The 14145-nt window shown below is 41.3% G+C and overlaps 1 long non-coding RNA gene across 1 annotated transcript; it reads right to left on the reverse strand.

The window, feature by feature from the left end:
- Nucleotides 1-12192: 12192 nt before the first annotated feature.
- On the reverse strand, nucleotides 12193-13803 carry LOC130459259 (uncharacterized). Its single transcript, XR_008918530.1, has 3 exons — nucleotides 13542-13803; nucleotides 12946-13021; nucleotides 12193-12348 (listed from the first exon to the last, which is right to left on the reverse strand). It is a non-coding gene; the product is annotated as an uncharacterized lncRNA (long non-coding RNA).
- Nucleotides 13804-14145: the final 342 nt, after the last annotated feature.

The following is a 14145-nucleotide window of genomic DNA, read 5'->3' on the forward strand; positions in this document are numbered from 1 at the left end:
CATTCATTTTTGCTATTTGGGAGCTTAAAGGTGCTTTTGGGCTTGATCTTAATTGTACATAGGGCCTCGTGTCTAGCAACACGGTTTTAAGTCTTTTCCTGTTCCGCGTTTTGTGGAATCTGGGCCTTAGGCTGCATTTTCGGCGCCCAAGGCTGGGCGTTAATTATTTCGGCGCCCAGCTTCGGGCGCTGAAAGTCCTTTCCTGACGAATTTTGACTTTCGGATTTCTTAACGCGTTTCCGAATGGGATTAGGATGTCACTTGATGCGTTCAGCTATATATAGGGGCTAGATACGTCCCTATTTTCCATCACTCTCAATTTCCTTCTTTCTTTGCTGTGTTTTAATTACTCCTTGCTTTCGTCATGTCGATTCCCACTTTCTCACTCCAACGGACTGTTAAGCGTTGGCTACGGGCCCTTAATCCTACAGAAAAGGCTTTGTTGAAAGAATACCACTTAGAGGCACTTTTAGGCTTACAACAAATTAACATTGACTATAATTTTCTGCACGCAGCCCTAAGCTTTTGGGATTCCGATCATCATGTTTTTGTCTTTCGGGGCAACGAAATATGTCCTTTGCCAGATGAATTTGCCGCGATCCTTGGTTATCCTACTAATGCTACCCCTGCCACTCCTGGCACTATTGAAGAGAGTAAAACAACCATAGGGGCTTTCCTAGGACTAGATGCTAACATGCTTGCTGAAGTTGTTGTAGGTGATGAGGTTAATTTGGCAAAACTTGTAAAACACCACTTTAGGCCTAGTAAGAATATGACCGAACAGAAATTGAATATTCGAGCCCTTGTATTTTGCTTGTTGAATCATTATTTGCTGTCGAATAACAATGGTGAGTTCGGTGACATAAGGTTGATCCCCTTGATTAGCCAGATGGAAAGTTGCTATTCTATTATGCCGTTGGTTGTTGCCGAGACTTTGCTGAGTGCAGATGAGCTGAAGAAGGACGCCAAATCTGAATATTTTAGGGGAAGCCCCCTATTACTGCAGGTAATCGATTTTTTTTTTGCGCACGTATTCGTTTTTTTTTTCTCATATATATTTTTTATTCGTCCTGTCTTGGGGCTGAGTTTCAGCGCCCAGGACTGGGCGCTGGAATTTTCGGCGCCTGGTCTTGGGCGTTGAAACTGCGCCCCAGGAACCGTTTTCTTTTTAATATTATTTTTTGATCGTACCCGTTTTTTGCAGATTTGGCTCGTGGAACGGCTTAGGCTCTTGGAAGCTCCTGCCGATCCTAAACATTATCGCCCTATAGCCTTGGGTAACCGAAAATATTTGCACCAAGGCCAGGACGAGGCCGAATGGGCCTCCTTTTTTACTTATGGCATCTGTTCTATTAAGTGGGTGGTACCATGGTGGGGTTTGACTACTATGACGGGGGGGGTTCTGATGTATCGGTTTATGTTTCCTTGTTGGGGCTATCTCGACCCATTTATATTTTCCCTTACCGAGTCATGCGTCAATACGGTTTAAGGCAGATTATCCCCTTTTCTGATACGGTACCACCTAAGGTAGCGGCTTTTCACAAGCACGGGTTCTAGCGTGGGCTAAGTATTATGATGGTCTCCCGCGTTGGGCTGTAGCTACAAATGGCGTTGTGGGTCTTTCTGAAAACTACAAGTTGTGGATGAGCTCCGATGATAAAGCTGTGAGGACCGAGGCTCGAAATGGGGAGCCGGCTGAGCTTTTGATACCTCGCATTCGTGTTAAGTATGAGGGTCTGATTCTGCCAAACCTCGTACCCATGGTATTAAGACTGTGAAAGCTCGTCCTGATCGAAAGCGAAAGGAAGTTCCTCCCCGTTCCAGTTTCAGGCCTAAAAAGATGCCTAACATGAAGGGGCCTGCTGTTGTTAAAAGAAATGCAAGCTCTCGCGAAGATCGTCGCCGGAACAATGTATGGGTTAGGAAGGCTCAGCCGCCTGTAGAAACAGCGACTAGTCTAGTTGATGATAATAACCCTTCTCCCACCATTGTCTGTGCCCTTGAGGCTGAGCGGGCTATAACTGAAAATGTTTCTGAAGCCTTGGCATCTTTGGAAGTTAGTGTCCAGGAGCCGGTTCTTATGGAGATTGATATTGGGGCAGCGCAGAAGACTGTGGGGGTGGATCCTACGAACATTGCCCTCTACAAGACTTTATTTGATGATCCGGAAGAACTAGAGTAGTGTAGTTATTGCTAGGGTGTAGGTTCCCTTTATTTATTTTAGTTGTGTTTGTTTTCTCATTTCTTAGCACTTTGTTTTCCTTCTTATTATTTTTCAATAAAGGCGTATTTTATTTTTTTCATTTTCATTTTTTGTTTCTCCTCCCTTTTTTATATTTTTATATGTCTAACACTTTTTCCACAATTTATGTATGTTTGTTTTTTTTTATTGGACCGAATCCTTGGTAAGGATTGCCTACGTATCTTGTCAGAATCAGGTCGCGCGTAGTTCTAGCTAGAATAAGTTCTAGGATGCCAGATTTTAATAGATATGCCCTGAGGTGGTAGCATATTACTTAATCGGTCAAATGAGTGAAGTATTATCATTATTTTCGTCTGCCGTTTTTTTTTCGCCGTAAGTCGCGTAAAAAATGAAATTCGACTACTTTTTGTATGGCTATATTTTTTGGTGAGCCTATTTGGATACGTGCTGTACCCCCCAAGTGTTCATTATTTTTCCGTTATGTGCGGATAAAATGACGAGCACTTCTAAAAAATTTAGGCAGGCAGAGAGTTTCAACGCCCAGGCTGGGGCGTCAAAGATTTCGGCGCCCAGCCCTGGGCGCTGAAAATGATTTCTGGCGGTCGTTTTTGACGTTTTGCTTCACGTGTTCTTGCATTTCCTTTTTTTTCCTCTTTTTGTTTTGTTTTAGTGCTTTGATTTTTGCTCGTATTTAAAATCAATTTTGAGGCTATTTCGGAGGCTTTTTTGACTGTTGGCGTGAGATGCATTTTTGTCCGGATTAATTTTTTCTATCCGTGACACGAAACGGCTTTGAAAATGGAGTTAGGGTGTGGAAGATATGAAAATATTTGTGTAGGCCTTTGAGGTGGGTTGAGGTGCGTGTTGATGCGGGGGGCGGTGTCTATTTTTTATGAGTTTTTTCTTGAGCAACCTTTGTATTGTTTGAATTTGATTTCCTTTTGATTTCTTTGGGTTGCGTGGATTGACTTTTATGATGACACTGGTTGACTTTTTAGGTTTTGGGGATATGAATGGGATGGTACGGTTTATTTTGTGGGTTTCGGGAACTGGTTCCCATGGCACTACTTCAAGACCGAATGGGCCTCGTTTGTTGGGCCTAGAGTTGGCCGCCTCTTTATTTTTGTATTTTGCAAGTACATTTGGTGTTTACTTAGTGTTAGAATTTTTAGGAGAAATATTACGCCTTTATTAATTTGGAAAGTAAGGAAAACACACTGAAATAAACTTGACCTATATTCTAAGGGGTCTTAGGACTATCTAAAGTCTTTATTATTTTTCTACCAATCTAAAGAACTACTATGCGCTTTTTATTAAGGTGCTCTATGTGGCTCAAGCCTTGGGTTTAGTCTCGTAAAACTTTGGTCCTTCACCGGTACTCATCTTGAATTCTATTCCTTTTGCATTGACCCACTGATATGTCTTCACCCATCCGTTCTCGATCTCTTCTAGTGTTGATGCAGGAGGGATTAACCGGGTTGGATCGAAACCTTCATCTTGTAAAGCTAGGGTAGTCGTCACAGTCTCGTCCTCCATAGGCCTCGATTCGTTAAACAATGTCCACAGAGCCTGGTCTTCCAATATTTCGGCTGTTTTAGTCTTGGTGAGGTGGGGTGCCTCATCCAAGGTGTGGCAGTCATGGAAGATTTCAAATCCTGGTTTTAGCAAGCCATCCTGAACGAAGGGTTCAGGGAAATCACAACATGGGTGTCCTTCTCCTTCCCGAACGAACATCCCGTTAAGGGTTCTTTGATATGGGGGAAGGAGGGTGGTTTGTTTGGCCGTGTTAAGGCGTAGCCTAGACAGGCGGTCAGCAATATCTTCCTCCGTTGGTTCATAGCCTAAGCCAAAGGGAGTAGATTTGTTGGGTAAAGGATGGAATGTGCATTCCTTCTTCCTTATGCCCAATGGGGTTCCAGGGAAATAACCTTGAGCTAACAGCATTCTAGGGATGACTCGGGATGCGTGCGGGTCTAGGAATGCTGGATCATAATCTTCGATGAACTGGATTGTTTCTTCCATTTGAAACCCGTAAAGGTCGTCTGCAGTTTCGGCCGTTCCAACCATAGTACAGCTGACGTCGGGAGGAGGGGCGCGGATTTCTAGTATTACCCCGTTATGGTTAAGTTTAACCATTTGGTGCAAGGTAGAAGCCACACCTCCTAAGTCATGGAGCCAAGGTCGCCCCAAGAGGAGGTTGAAAGTGGGCTTGATGTCAATTATTTGAAACTCCGTGGTGCGTGCCACGGGCCCGGTTTGTATGGTGAGGTTGATTTTTCCCAACACAGGCCTGCGGGAGTTATCATAAGCTCGTACCCCTTGCGTGGAGGTTTGGAAGTCATCATTTCCTAGCCCCAAGCAATGTGCGGTTCGTAATGGGCAAACATTAACCGCCGAACCGTTATCTACGAGCGCTAGGGGGATGTTTTGTCCTTTGCATCCAACCACTAGATAAAGGGCTTTATTGTGAGCACCCCCCTCTTTGGGCAATTCTTTGTCAGTGAAAACTATGGCCTTTTCTCCGGCATCTCTCGTGACATGGCTAACCAATGAGTCAGGTGTGATATCTGTAGGTACTGAGATGAGGTCGAGTGAGCGAATAAGCTTTTCGCGATGTTCCTTTGAAGTACACATGAGATCCCAGATGGTAATTTCGGCTTTAGTTCTTTTTAGTTGTTTCAAGAGAGGATTTTCAATGACTTCCGCGACGGTGGTGTGCCGTCCATTCTCAGGAGTTTGCCTAACTGGGATATCTTCCATAGGAGGTGGGCGAATATCCGGTTGGTATATTCTTCCGGATCGGGTGAGGTTGTCGACCTCAGGATCCTGAGGGGTGGTGTCAATGAGAGCATGCCCGGGCCAAGTTTCAGTAAAGAGGTCCTGGCCCGACACTTGAGATAGGTAAATATCTTCAGCATCATCATCCCACACACCGCGCACTTCCCTCTCAATTCGATCCATAGGGACCACAGCGAGTGGTGCACCTTGAGGTGTAATATACACCGTGGGGTCGAAGTTCTCTGGTTGGTCGAGAGAGATGTGACAAGAGCCGAGTGGGCTCTTGTTGTTGTTGGGTTTGCCAACGTTAGGGAGAGGTATCACTTCATCCTCTATCATGTCCTGGATCGTATGTTTTAGATTCCAGCAGTTTTCAGTGTCATGCCCATTTCCTTGATGGAATTTGCAGTAAGTACCTTCGACCCAATATTTTCCCTTGACATGAGGGTCATGGGTGGGGCCTATAGGTCTCAACTTTCCTTGATTGGTTAGTCTTTCAAAGGCTTGTACCAAAGTCGACCCGAGTGGGGCAAACTTTCGGTCTCGAACCCATCTTCCAGGGCTTCTTCGGGCGAGAGTCTCCTCTACGGCATGGACTTCTTGGGCTTGGGATGTGTTGCCCCTGTTGTAGGTATTGCTTTTGTATGCGGTTTTGCTTTGTATTGTTTTTGTGAGATCATCCTCGATCTTTATTCCCACATCATAAACTCTTTTGAAAGTGTCAAGTCCCAGGTACCTAAGGTGTTGTCTGTAGGCCGGGTCCAGGTTGTCAATGAATTTTTGGACCAATTCTGTTTCGGGAGGCCTATTGATTAGCTGGGCCGCCTGATCCCTCCATCTAGCAAAGTAGGTTGTGAAACCCTCATTTTTCTTTTGGAAGAGAACTTCCAGCTCGCGCATGGTGACTTGAAAATCCATGTTCGACGAGTATTGCTTGATGAAGACATTGACAAAGTCTTCCCAAGTGGGGAAGAGCTTAGGGTCCTGGTGATAGTACCATTTGAGCGGCACAGGTTCCAAGGACAGAGGAAAGGCAGGTAAATACATGGACTTGTCCACGCCTTTCAAGTTCATGGCATTCACAAAGCTCAATAGATGATCACGGGGATTATCCGTGGCTTTAAACTTTGGTAAGTCAGATGAACTAAACTTTTCTGGTAGTTTGCCAGGAAAAGGTTCAGGATCGAGGGACAAGTACTTGCTCCCCATGGTTTGCTGTAGGACCATTTTTTCAATCCTCTTCTCGTTATCGAGGTCGTTTTTGGCTTGTGCAGCCGCTAAGGCTTCGTTTTCCATTTTCAGTTGGCCCATGAGTTGGGTCATTTGAGCCATCTGCTCTTGCAATTCTTCGATGGACATGTTTGAGGGTGCGAATCGAGGTTGGGGAAGCGGAGATCCTTGAAATGAGGGATGACGAACGGAGCTTGGAGTCACTAAACCCGGTGTTAGCGATGTATCTTCGAGGCGCACTATCCGTTGATTTCCTGATCGGCACCAAGTGGCAGGACCATTCCTATGCATAAGATAAGCTAAAGTTTAGGTCCCAAAGTTTCAAGTATTACTTAGTCTAGACTTCGACTCTCTCTATTGGTTTTTCACTCTTTCTTTTGTTGGTACACTTTTTAGTTCTCTTTTTTTTTTGTCATTCTTTAGATTTTCGAAACACTTGCCCGTGTGACATTTATAATTATTGGCATGTTCGGTTTTGGTGCCGAGCATTGTCGTCGTAGGAGGCCTAACAACGACGCAAAGAGTTATTTTTTTTATGAGTCGCTTTTAGAATCGAGTGCTTTTCTTACGCCCTCGTAGCAATTCTTTTTACGAACGGTTTTTTTATGCTACGTATTTTCCTTTTGCGCGGGCACCGAGGCTGTTGCGCCTGACCAGAAGGCCAAACAGCAACTTCAGCGCCCAGCGTCGGGCGTGAGAAATTCTGGCGCCCAGCCAGGGGCGTTGAAAATGCGTCCCTGGCTGGTTCTCGTTTTCTACTTGCGTCTACTTTTGTTTATGCGACTTCGATTTCGCGTGCTTGCCTAATAACGTCCTTTACGCGTTGTGCAGCGTTTGTGGGATTCGTTACAGGCTATCCCGAGCGTCGCTTATTTTTGTGGCGATCGTTCGGGTTTGCGGAACACGTGATTCGATATAACTCTTTGGCAAATTGGTTTCTGAATGTTTGGGAAATTTTTAAGGTCGTTGGTTTTTCTAGGATAGTTTGTCACACACAATCATATATTTCGCTACACATAACTAACATTCCATCATGAGGCAATAATAATATGTCATGTAGTTTATGATAGGCTTCTATGGGTAGTTTTTGCGCCTGGCTTGGTACCGCTTCTATCGTAGATCCAACACATGCCCCGGTCGAGGTAGTGCCTTCAACAGACGAATTTCGCTCAAGAGGCCAACCCGCAAGTGCAAGCCAAGGGGGCATGCAGGCGAGAGGGACCTAATGAGCGAGCGATTGGGTTTGGGGCGGGTGTACTACTAGCGAAAGTGCCGAGTGGACAACATTCGAAGCGTATGCACCCCCCGGTTGGCGATGGGTATCCTTAGTCCCAACTCCCAAGATGAAACACCAAGGGAGCTAAGATTCGTTATGCGGTTCTGCCCGTTCACATTAATATGCTGATTTTCAGGTCGTCCCAACTTGATGGGGAAATAAACGCGGGGTAGGATAGTTTCACCCTTCGGCTATTTTGATTACCTACAAGCACGAGTATTTCCTTCACTATCCCCAGTGGAGTCGCCACTGTGAGGGGGTCGAAAAAGCACGAGGCTAATGCGTGACCTCGTCCCTCGTGGGTGTGACGCTTCTTTTTGTCAAATCAAGTGTAATTGGATTTCCTGTGAGTTTACACCCAATTGACTAGTAATATAGGAGTCGTCATTCAGTTTTTAACGACAATGAGAAAAACTGACAAAACCCGGTTATCGTGACATAAAGGGAGTGCAATTATGTTTGACCACGACGGCCGTAGGTTCCCTTGTGATCCCTGGTGGTGGGGATCGCTCAACGTACACCCGCAGGGTAGAGATTGAGGGTTCGGGGGACTGTAACTACCGAGAGGAGTACTCGCTCTTCGATAACTCCAGAGGCAGGATATCCTTACTAGCTCAGCGTAAATAATTGAAGGGACATGCGTTAACTATTAAACAAATCTGAGTTGATTTTAACAATATGCAACATATAGTACTAGATCGAGCGCGATTATCTGATTTAGATTGTTTTAAGGGACCTAGCATGATAATCCAATTTCTCAAAAATATCATATTTATTAAGCGTGATCGAACAATCAGATTTAGTTAGTTTAACAGTTCATAAAAGGGCGAGGAACGCAATTAAACCATGGAAAAGGGACACATTACGACGCACCCTTGAGAGGTGCGTCACGGTTCTCAGAAAACTAACCACTTTGACTTTGCTATTTCTCCTTTTATTTAACGAATCTCAAATTATGGGACGGGATAAGTTCTGTTCGATTTATGGATCGATTGCGACAGAACGCGTGATCAGTTTTGCAGCGTGAGGCTTAGGCTTAGGGGTTTAGAGTCAATACTCAGAATAATAATTGTGTGTTGTGTCCTTTTCACGTCGAACTTAAGGTCCTATTTATAGAAAAGAGTTCGTGGAAAGATAGAATTGCAGAACTCTAATCCACGAGGAATTAGGAAAAAACACGTACCAGGTATTTTCAGCGCCCAGAACCAGGCGTTGAAAATAGGGTTTGGGCTGTTTTCTTAGTCAGATTCGGATTCCTAGAATCCGGAGTATTTGAGATTTAATTGAGTCTTTTGGTGCGTATTAACCTTGTGACGGGATGCGTCTGGGCCCGTTACGAACTCTAGGCTCGTTAGGATTTTAATTAATACGTGACTCTTATTTTCGAATCATATTAGGAATAGGATTCTCTCATAATTTCTATCTCATTTAGGATTTATATTGGAGTGCAACACCTAATTCTGACAGGTTTCTATCTTTTATGACTTGCCACTTTTAACAACTACCCATTACGGCAGTTACTATTTTTAGCAGGTTTCCATAAATAGCAGGTTTCTATAAATAGCAGGTTTCGGGTGAAATGAAAAGGGGAATTGAGATTCGTTATTTTATAGGAGATGCGTTGTCAAGTGGAGATTTACGTTTTCATCATCGAACCTTCCCTTTCGGGAATGGGGACAAAAGTAGGTGTCTACATTAGGAACTCTTACGTATGATAAATTTGGGATGGAAGAGGATTCGGTTTTTTAATTAGAACTCATGGCTATTTAGGAAATGGAGGGCTAAACATGCAGCAAGTCAAGTGAACACTAGCCTCGTACTTATAGGCAGCAAGAACAAAACGGCTATATTGTAATAAAACTAGCCGTTGGATTCAAATTCTGCAGTTTTAAAGGAGTTTGGGTATTTGCTACAAAGAATTTTATAAATAGGTGTATACTATGCAAAAACTTTATATGTAGGTGTATTTTATGAATTATAAACACGACTTAACGGAGGACTAACGGAAAGTCATAATAGGGGTATTTGGTGAACAGTTTGGAAAAAATAGGGGTATTCTATGAATTTTGAAACGCGCAGGGGTATTTGGTGCATTATTGCAAACCTCAGGGGCATTTCATGAAAACACCGAAAAAAATATGTGAAATGGTTAACTAAATATGGTTTAAATAAAGTCCAAAAGTGTCGCATGTTAGGTTATGAAAAATATGAAACATATATTTCATGCGGAAAAACCATAAAGCCAAGAATCCAAATTAATTGTCACATAGTCAATTAGCATAATCTAGGATACATACATGTGACGCGTGCCTTCCCTAGCTGCTCCCGAACCGAACAAGAACAAGTTTAGGACTCCAAGTGTAGTCCCTCCGTAGATAGTCCACAGCACGTTCGGATCCGCCTTAGATTCAATTAACTAGAATATAGTCTAAGGTTTTACGTTATTCGAACTTAATTATTTGGCACATTATTAAGCTTAGTTTAATCTTAAAACTATATGAATACTTGAGACTATGATGTATAAATTGTGATTATTCATCACCTATTTATAGGGTGGAATTATCGGACTTAGAAATCCACTAGGATTCAGTTTACTAATTCAATTAGAATTATACTTAAACTAATCCTTTGTTTTTAGTGTTTAATTAAACGACTAACTCTAGTGGATTTAGGAAAACAATCTAACCGGAAAAATCCTAAGCGTCTAAGGATTCGAGGCATGCACGAACACAACCACACACACGCACAAGCAGCCCACGAAGGGCGCTGTGCGCGCGCGGCCCAGCAGCGCTGGCACGCGGCCCATGCGAGGGCGAGACCAGCCTGCTGCCTTGCCTTGGCTGGGCCTGGCCTTGCCTTGCGCTTGGCTGGGCCTGCCTTGGTTAGGTGGGGCAGCTTGCTTTGTTGCTGCTCGCTTTGCGCAGGCTTCGCTAGGCGCGGGCCTGGCTTCGTGCTGGGCCCTTGCGTCTAGCAAGCTCGTCCGATGTTTATTTCGTACGTCGCGCTTCCGATTCGTTTTCCGATTCCGGAATTCATTTTCGATTCGAACAATATTTAATTTTTCAGATTCCGGAATTAATTTCCGTTTCGAACAAATATTTAATATTTTCGATTCCGGCAATATTTTCGTTTTCGGCAACATTTCTGATTCCGCCAATATTTCCATTTCCGATTATATTTTCCGATACGTACCATGTTTCCGTTTCCGGCAACATCTACGACTTGGATTATATTTATATTTCCGATACGATCCATATTTCCGTTTCCGGCAATATCATCTTTTTCGGAGTATTCATAATTTGCCTTTTGACGATTTCAGCTCCCACTGGAAGCGAGATCCGTCAATTCCGAATATCCATAAATGGAGCATTTAATTCACTTAAATACTTGATCCGTTCACGTACTATTTGTGTGACCCTACGGGTTCAGTCAAGAGTAAGCTGGGGATTAAAATTATTAATTCCACTTGAACTGAAGCGACCTCTAGCTAGGCATACAGTTCACTTGATCTCACTGAATTATTAACTTGCATAATTAATTAATATTGAACCACATTTATTAGACTTAGCATTGAATACATAGTTGGACCAAGGGCATTATTTCCTTCACCGCAAATATTGGTGTGCTCCCGGGAGTACCTCGGACAGGGAAAAATAAATATTAGCTTCATATAAAGTAACATGGGGGAGAAAATAACATTTTATAGAAAATAACACAAGCCTATATGAAAATAACCTAGGTTTAAAACCATTTCTCTAAATTTTAAACTACATAGCAAATTTACATCCAATTTGAATACTAATGTAGTGAAATGTTTTTGAAATAGAAAATTCGAACAAAATTTATAGAAAATCAAATAACTCAAACAAAAATGGATTCAAAATGAATAATTTTGAAAATTTTAGTGCTCAACTTACTTTTTTCATTTAACTTGTGTTTTTTTATTTTTATTTGTTTTTCCTCCATTTGAAATCGTTGAAACAAGAACTATAAATTCAATTGAAACAATTGAATTTCTGTAGCAAGTGAAAAAGAGAAAGAAGCTTTTGAAAGTTAAAAGTTGTGTTAAATGTAGGGGAAAATGGTGAATTTAGAGAGAGAAAGTGGAGAGGAGAGAGAAAGTAAATAAATGAAATGTGGTGATTATGATTTTAATTTTATTTTATATTTATAGTTTCGCTATTATGAATCAGATTTTCATGTTTATCTTTATTTTTATGCTTATGTTACTAAAAACGTTATTATTTATTTTGATGCTTATATTACTCGATTTAGTATGTGTTTCATTCACGCACGTTTAGCTCTTTAATAGTTGTGTTTTTGACGCGGGAGTACCATTAGGTACGTACTTTCGGGAGTATTATTCAGTGATTGCAAAAGTGCAAACAACAATATGCATGTTAACAATAGAGGCTTGTTTGTTATTTTTTTTTAATGCAGAAGAACTGGAAAACTCGAATAAAGAAGGCAAAAAGTACAGGAAAGGAAAACAAAGCTAACAGCAAACAAAGAAAAAGCAGAAACTAACTAAAGAGGAATAAGGCGTGGGAGTGCCACCCCTCTAATATCCTCGTCTAGGATTCGAACAAGTGCCAAAGGTGTAACGTCCCGACCTCTAACTCAAGTAATTAAGCAGCGGAATACCTTAATTCGGTCGGGACATTACCGCCGTAACTCCCTCTTGGGAATTACAAGGCTATTAAACTAATATAAATATGTTCTATATTAATATTCAAAAGTGACTTTACATAACTTAGTAGAAAATTCTTACTTGAACTTAGTACAAATTAAGCTTAAACTAGGTGAGCCCTAATAAGACGAAATCCTTGACACTAATCGCATCCGCCGTCCCGGTCGGCACCTAAAACATAAAACAAAACGGTGAGCCGAAGACTCAGTAACGTACTATTCTAGCAACGTAAAAATCATTTCAACTCATTTTAGTTACTAAAACAGGGAGAATAGAATATCATAAAACATTTAATAAAACATCATGTTAGTTTATTAGTAAACTTTTCTTTATTAAGATACTAGTTGTTGGCAAGTATAAACTGGTGGAACGTCTTCCACGATGGACCGGTGTCCATAAGAGCCTGTGCTCAACTGTGGGCCTGTGCCCCTGGGTACATGCATGACCGAAACTGTAAACTGTGAACTGTAATCTGTGAACTGATACTGCCAACAAAACTAGGTCTTTCACTTTTATTTATCATGTTTTAATGAGTTTAAAATTCTCAACCTCTTTACTTCAGTTGAAGTAAAATAACTCTTGAGATCAGGTGATCAATAAAACATAATTGTTTCATGGTTCTCATAAATATGAAATAGTTTACTTAAAGCATGCTTCTTTCCCGCAAATCATAAAACACGATAAAAATGATTAAATAAATCAAATGTAACTTCGTAATTTTATAATCTCATTTAAAAGGGACTTGCGGGTACTAGCAATAGCCGTTACCTCTATTCGTGATTGACTATGCTTTTTCTCTTGCCTTATTTATCGTCCTTCCTGAGCTCCGAGTCCGATTTTTCTTCTTTTTATATTAGAAGAGATATAGCAAGCTTAATAAGTAAAATTAATAATAATGATTACATGTATAGAAAATATTTATATTTATTAAGAACTATATAATTTATTTTTATTTTTATTTTTTTAAGAAAGAAAGGGAATATGTATACTAGTTTCATGCTTAGGTTTTATAAACTAAAACACGGTATCAATCAAAAAGGATAAAAGTTATACCTTCATTTAAACACAAAAGCTTTGTAAAATTGGTTTAAACAATTTTAATTAAACACTAAACTTTGTAAACCAATTCGATTAGGCAATATAACTTGAATAAAGGCCTACCCAAAAAGATTGAAGTTGGGCCACTCTTAGCACTTAGTTAATGGGCTTAAAGAAACAAAGTTCCAAATGGAACTTGCTTCCCGACATTTTTGGAGCGCCAGCAACGGAACAAAGAGCCGCACGAAGGAAAAGAGAAAAGAGAAAAGAGAAAAGAGAAGGTGGCGGCTACTAGTTGGCTTCACCAGAGTAAGGTGGTCGGATACCTGAGCGAAGCTGGATGGAAGCGGTATGCCGGCAGCAACGCCAGTGACAGTTGCGGTGGTTTCCGGCAGAATGGGGCGGCAGTGGTGGTTAATGTGGTGGTTTTGGTAATTTTCCAGAAATTTATCTTGTTTAAGAGGGTTTTAATGGTGGTTTAGAAATTAAAGGTCAATCTGAATTGTATTGCATTTGGGGATGAACTGACAACTATTTATAGAGGCCTTTGTGCTCTATGAATTCAACAACTCAGCTTAATTGTGTTGATAAATGGAAGATTTGGAGAATAAGAATTGCTGATTAAGAGAGGCTACTCTAGCTTTGGTCTTTAATTCTATAGGTAGGTTGATGAATCAAGAAGTTGAATTAAAAATGGTGAAGACACATCAAAAGATCATGGTTGACTCTCATGGAGGAGGTGACACGGTGAAAAACAATAGCAGAGAGTGTTTATTGGTCTTTTGACTCAAATAGGGACATTTTGATAATTAGGAAATTTTCAGATTTTTAATTCTCCTTTTTGCTGAAAAAAATCAAATATCTAAATAAAATTAAAACAATTCCTTAATTAATCATAAAATCTGAAAATAATATTTATCATTAAGACAT

This window comes from Spinacia oleracea, chromosome 4 (genome assembly GCF_020520425.1).
Source record: "Spinacia oleracea cultivar Varoflay chromosome 4, BTI_SOV_V1, whole genome shotgun sequence".
Lineage (NCBI taxonomy): Eukaryota > Viridiplantae > Streptophyta > Magnoliopsida > Caryophyllales > Amaranthaceae > Spinacia > Spinacia oleracea.